This window comes from Alligator sinensis, unplaced genomic scaffold, assembly GCF_000455745.1.
Source record: "Alligator sinensis unplaced genomic scaffold, ASM45574v1 scaffold587_1, whole genome shotgun sequence".
In the NCBI taxonomy this organism is placed as follows: Eukaryota; Metazoa; Chordata; order Crocodylia; family Alligatoridae; genus Alligator; species Alligator sinensis.
Window position 1 is genome coordinate 121,256 of NW_005843366.1, and position 6,204 is coordinate 127,459.

At 46.9% G+C, this 6,204-nt stretch overlaps 1 protein-coding gene across 2 annotated transcripts in view; it reads left to right on the plus strand.

Moving 5' to 3' along the window:
- The window catches only part of EIF2AK3 (eukaryotic translation initiation factor 2 alpha kinase 3), a 52,403-nt gene that overhangs the window by 324 nt on the left and 45,875 nt on the right, over window positions 1–6,204 (plus strand). The gene's annotated exons all lie outside the window — the stretch shown is intronic.

Consider the following 6,204-nt stretch of genomic DNA (forward strand, 5'->3'; position numbering starts at 1 on the left):
GGGAGCAGGTGGAGGGGAGGGGGCATATTTGGAGAGGGTGGGGGAGGGCCACGTCGCAAGCAAGGGGTGGGGGGAGCAGGGTGCTGGGTCCCCGTCCCCGTGGCCTCGACCTCCCGGGATGAGCTCTGCAACGGGCCGTGCTGAGGCCGTGGCTGGGTTCCTCTGGCCCTGCCCTGGCGCCTGGGCGCCCACATCTCCTCCCTCCCCCCCACCACATGTTCAATTAAGGGTGCGATAAGAGCAAGCCACAAAGTTTATCAGCAGCTTTTTGTGGAATAATTCTGCGGCCGCTCGTTTGCCTCGTCAGACTCGTTGAATGCGACTGGGTCGCTGCTCGAAGCGCGACGAGCCCCTGCGAGTGTAACGTGCGGTTGCGTCGCGTCGTACGCACCGTTCGGTACCAGCGGAGCAGCGCGTGCATTAGAGCTGCGCTTCTTTCTGCTCAGCCTGTAGTACTGACGTGCGCGAGGCAGGAGGGAGCCTGTGGGAGATGAGTCCTACTGAGGTCCCTTTCCACCCTCACATCTATGAATCTGTAGCTTTCTTCATAGCGGGCTTTTCCATTGCTTTGCTGCTTTCCCCCCCCCGGCCCCCCTTGCAGCCTGCAGCTGTCTTCCTTAAACTTCGCTAAAACCCGTGAAGGAAAGATCCTGGTGGCAAGTAAGAGGGAAAACTAACCCTGAGCTGCGCAAAGCGGGGGGGGGGGGGAAATCAGGCATTACATCATTGTGACTGCTCATATTTTTGTTCCTTAAGCTTAAAAAGGAACCGGGCTGTGTAAAACTGAGAGATGTGAAGCTCTCAAAGACTTGCGTGTTTGTACTGGGCAGGAAACTGTCTGACAAACTCCTTTTTCTGATGGTTTCTCCCCTCCCCCTTGCACAGTTAGGAGTCTCTTTTTGTTGTAGTTGTCATTATCTCATTAAAGATCACAACCTGGTTCCCATGTACTGGTTGCGGAAGGGGGGAATAACTGTTACTTTTTTCTATCATGTAACCTACTCTCAAAATGTCACAGTAAAATACTGTAAGGACTAATGAATTCTTAGATTCTTTTATGAAACAGTTGATTTAATAATTTGAAACTGAAAATCAGATGAGGACACTTACTGGTAAATGCACTAGGTTTAGATTTCTTGTGAAATGGCAGTAGGATTGCTGTGTGGTTAGAGCTTCCTACTTCTCTTTGCACCTGAAGCGTTGCTGTTAGGGGTTTGGTAACGTGCGCTTGGAGGATGCAGTCTCTTTGTTCTGACTTCCTTCAGCTGTTTAAGAGCAGTTGAGTATAATGTGGTACTGCTTGAAGGTAGCTCTGTTCTGGCTGTGAATTGCATGAAGAAAATCCTCCCTGATATTTCAGGAACTGATAAATGAATGCCCTGAGCATTTTATATTGTAGCTCATGAGGATTTTTCCTTTTTCTAGGAAACTGTAAATGGCAAGGGTTGTTGAATTATAAAGTTAACTGATGCAGGTGCTTAAAACATCACGCATAAGGTACACTCTGCACATAGAAGAGCAGTTCTTTCAGTGTATGGAAGAATGTGAAGTTGACTGATAACAAAGTCGGGTCTTTCAGATACTGGATTTAAGGAAGTACTCTCATTAGTGCCCCAAATAGCTTCTCTTGTATTCTGGGGTTGGGGGGGATGAATTATGTACAATTGTTTGTGACCTTTTTATGAATAAATAATCCCTTTAAACAAATACAAACATAAGAGGCAAGCTTTAACTGCAGAAATTGCTGACGGGGGGACCTAGTTGCAATATATTTTTCCCCAGACTTAGTTGCATTTGATCTTGCAGGGTCAATGTACCTGTGTAGCTCAAGTTCCCATGTGTTCAACACAGCAGACTGGAGTTTTCACGTGCCCATCTTCAGTGCTGTACTATTCAGTCCGTTAGCCGATCGTTTTTAATGTGTTAGACTGTTTTGCTTTGTATCTGTTTCAAAAGTCTGCAACTTGTGATTTTGTTTTTTCTCTGCCAGTTTAAATGGAGAAAACGGTGCTAGCAATACTTTAGTAGCAGATCAGTGCTCTTTTTCAAAAGGAAATTGAAAATTGGTTGGGAAATAGGCTTTTGGTGTACATAATGAATTTGGTTATCTGAGTGGAAACAGTTTAATATTATGAGAAGCATCTGGATGTGGTCTAGTTCAAATCTCCTTACGTAATATTGATGTTTAGTCTCTATTGCTTTTGGCATGTCTTACACTAGCAAGATGAAGTTGTGTGGGTGCCAACTCTGCCAATGATCATGTTTCCGGAACATGTTTCTTTCAAAAGCACCTTTCAGATCTAACTAACATGAATTAATGTGTAGAGGTACACCCATAGATCGGTCCCATATCAGATCAGCACCAATTATAGGGGAAAATTGACAGCATCAGACATCCAGCTTTTATTTTGCCTAATGGGACCGATTTTCTAAATGCCCTGCACATGCGCACAACATGCATGCAGCTAGTATAGTACAGCCTAGTGGCTTGGGGAGAAGCATTAGCTGGTAAGTCTGTGGGGGAAAGGATGTGGGGGGGGGCAGATCAAGGCCCCCATAGTGAGGGAGGGAGTGGGGCACAGGCAGGCGCTGCCAAGGCAGGGCGTAGGATGGACCTGCAAGCAGCTTGTGCTGGGGGGAGGCAGCTCCTGCTGCTATGAACACCCTGGGGTGGTATGTGCCCCCAGATCTGCATGTGGGGTGGGGCGGGCTGTTGCTGTGGGCTGGGGCCGGTGCCAGCGCCAGGCTCTTCCCGGCAGGGGTGTTGGGCCAGGCTGCGCTCGATGGGTAATAGCTACAGTGGGGGGCTATGGTAAATTTTGCTATGGCTGCAGCCATGGCCCCACGCAGATCCAGGGCCGCAGTCCCACCTTGTGCACACCCCTTCCCGCAACCCCCTGGATGAGCTGCTCGTGGCTCTGTCCCATGGCCCACCCTGGCTGGGTAGCATCTGACCCTGCCCCAGTCTTTTCTTCACTATGGGGGGCCTCAATCTTGCCCCCTTCCCTCCCCACATCCTTTTCCCAACACCAGACTTACCAGCCGGATGATGATCTTCGTGCTGCCTGGCTGCGTATTGGAATCAGATCAATATCAGCTGATACGGCTCCTTAAAAACCGGCCGTTGGTATCAGCCCAAAAAATCTCTATCAATGCACCTGCACTAATCTAAGTATTGTTGTGGTCATGTTGCACCTTTTTATTCCAAAGTACTTGATTGGATGTCTGACTTAAGTGGTGCGTTCAGGAAGCATGCAATCCTGTCTTACAAGTCCACTTATAAAACTGCTATTCAGTTGCGTTCAAAATGTTTTCAATCAAGAAAAAGCTTGTGATAGTTGTCTTGTTCCTGAATAATTCTGTAGTTCTCTAAGCTTGGTCTTCTAAGCGTGACCATTATGAATTTGGCATAGTACGCTGTGGTAATCTGATGTAATAACAGTGGCAAGTATGATTGGAGAGAGATTTTTCAGAGAATCTCTGGAAGCAAAGCAACTACATGGTTTATAAACCCTCGAGAAAAGCAGCTATTTTTAAAGCAACATCTACTTGTCAGAAAGTCTTGCTAGTGCCACAAGTAACTTAAGACTAAAATATCTGAAAGTAAACGCTTACAAAATGTTTTATAGCTTTTATTTTGTTAATCGGTCCTTGACAAAGACCAACAAATGTGTAATGATGTGGGGGGGGGGGGTTTGTTTTATTTTGTAGCCAGTCACTTAATTTTAATTCTAAATGTAGCAAACTGTAAGATTTAAGAATATATCTGAACTGATCTCGTCTTGTGACTCTAGTCTATTCAAACAAAGTAATTGTGTTTTTTGGAAAGAAGTATTTGCTTAGTAGGTGAGGCTTATGAATAAAGTCCATTTTATTGCCATCATTTCCTTAAACTTTTTTTTTTTTTTAAAGCTTTATCTCCGGATAGGAAGATAGAATCATAACTGGGTGGAAAATTTGGGGGTAGCCAATGCGTAGTAACCAAACCAGTTTTCTAATGACCGTATGTAACTGGTGCAGAGATTCTCTTTTTCCTTTCTGAAGATGAGATTTTTCTTTCAATAAGCCATAAGAAAACTTAAATCATGGTACATTATCCTCCCAAGAAAATAATTGCAGATAAGATGTTTGAGTTCGTCATGAAGAAAGATGCTTGCGACTTCCATCCCTTGTCCCTGGTTATGTTAGCCAGGTGACTTTGGGATGGATGATGTTTACCTCTGGTAAAGCAGGTGTGTCAGACTTGTCTGGCCCAGATGGGTGGCCCAGAGCCAGTCCATGGGTGGGATTAGGCCCCTAGACTCCCTCCCCCATCCTCAGCATACCAGATCTGGCAGTGGCTCTAGCCAGTCTGGGAGCATTGGTGCGTGTGATGTGAATTGCGAAACAAATGGCATGTGTAGTCTGGTTGGGGGCATGTAGTGTGGACCCCAGACTGCCTGGAATGGGAACCTCACTGCATGTGGTGCCCACCCTGGCTGGACTGCACCACATATGGTGTCCACTCTGGGAATGTGCCATCCTCAGTATGGGTCCTGTACTGGCTGGAGCAGGCACCACATGTGGCACAGCCCTGGAGCAGGCATCATGTATGGCACAGTCTGGCCAGGGTGGGCATATTGTGCAGCACTGCACCTGTTCTAGTTTTGGGATCTGCACACACCAGCCCCTCCAGGCTTTGTGCCATGCAGGTCCTAAACGAGCTGGGCCAGTAGCTGTATTCTGTATGCTGGGAATGCCAGGGGTCTGTGAACCTGATCCAGTGTGCGGACCTACCTCACTCCCTGCCCTTTGGGTCTGCTCAAAATCTAGGACAGCGCTGGGAGCTGGATGGTGGGGCAGTGTGGGACAGATCCAGCCTGTGGGCTATATGTTTGACACCTTTGTGGTAAATAAAGGTTATGTGAAACATGTAAAAAAAAATACAGGGAAACGAAGCAGGCTGGGGAAGGGATGGGACTGCTATTGTTAACTTTTAAAATTTGACTTTTACTTACACTACACAAATGCTCAGGGCAGCTTACAATAACATATACTTTCTTATTTTAAAACACTGTTCTAACAAAACAAACTCCTCATGCTGTCAGAGGTGGATCTCTTCCCCCACATCTCAATCCTGGCCCAACCTAACCTCTCTTCCCAAACCTGATTCACTATCTTCATTTAAAAAAAAGGGTAGGGGGGAGGGCGAGTGGACGGGAGGGAAGTAGTTTTGTGGATAACTGATTCAAAACCTTTTGTCAACATCACTTTGCAGCCAGAATAAAATAGACAAACAGACATCTCTAAATCCTGGCTAGACTACACCAGTTTGTTTGGTTTGATTTTTGTTTTGGTGTGCCTGGGGGTTGGTCTGATCAAAATGAGTCTGTGGATAAACCCTGAGTAGTCACCTTTGTTTAAATAATTTTGATAAACAATGAATGAAACAATAAAGCGTGTGTTTTGAGATCTTGTTTTTTGAACAAGCCTTGTCTCAAGTTCAAGCTGATTTCAGTTATACAGACTTGTCTGTAGGAGAGTTGTCAAGTGTGAGAGTGTTTGTTTAAGGTACTTGAGATGGGTATGTTGCTTTCAGTCTAGTTCATTATTAACTGAGTCCTGAGGACTAGACACTACAACAGTAATTATTTTATGTACAGCAACTGATGGTAAGTTCTAGTACTTACATTTCTGACAGAAGAGTTGTTGATGCCTGCCTTAGTAAGTTATTTCTTGAAGGAAATGCAGGTATCAAGTTTCATATTTGACCCCTTAAAATGTACTGCGTTGTTGTTCATGTTGATGATGATGATGATCTAGGACTTAGTCTGTCTCCGTAACACTTCTACATGCACATGTGCTGCCGAGAGGGCAGGAGGCAATTGGCTTCACAGCCTAGCCTGCACAGGCCCAAGTTTGAGCTGCTGCTGGGGAAGCTTGTGGCGGCAGGGAACATGCCCCAGCCACCCCAGCAGCAGGGCTTCCCCATGCCTCCCGGGTGGGGGGGGAGGGGTCACAGTGGTGGCACCCCCCCAGAACAGCCAGCAGGGAGGGGCAAGGCGAGGCAGGGAAAGGCAAAAAGGGGGTCATGGTGGCAGCGAGCAAGGGGAGCAGGAAGGGGACCCAGACAACAGCCAGCTGGGAGGGGGAGACAACAGGGAGGTAGGCCACATGGGCCCAGGGAGACAATGGGCGGGGGGGGGGGGGAAAGCGGGGGGGGGG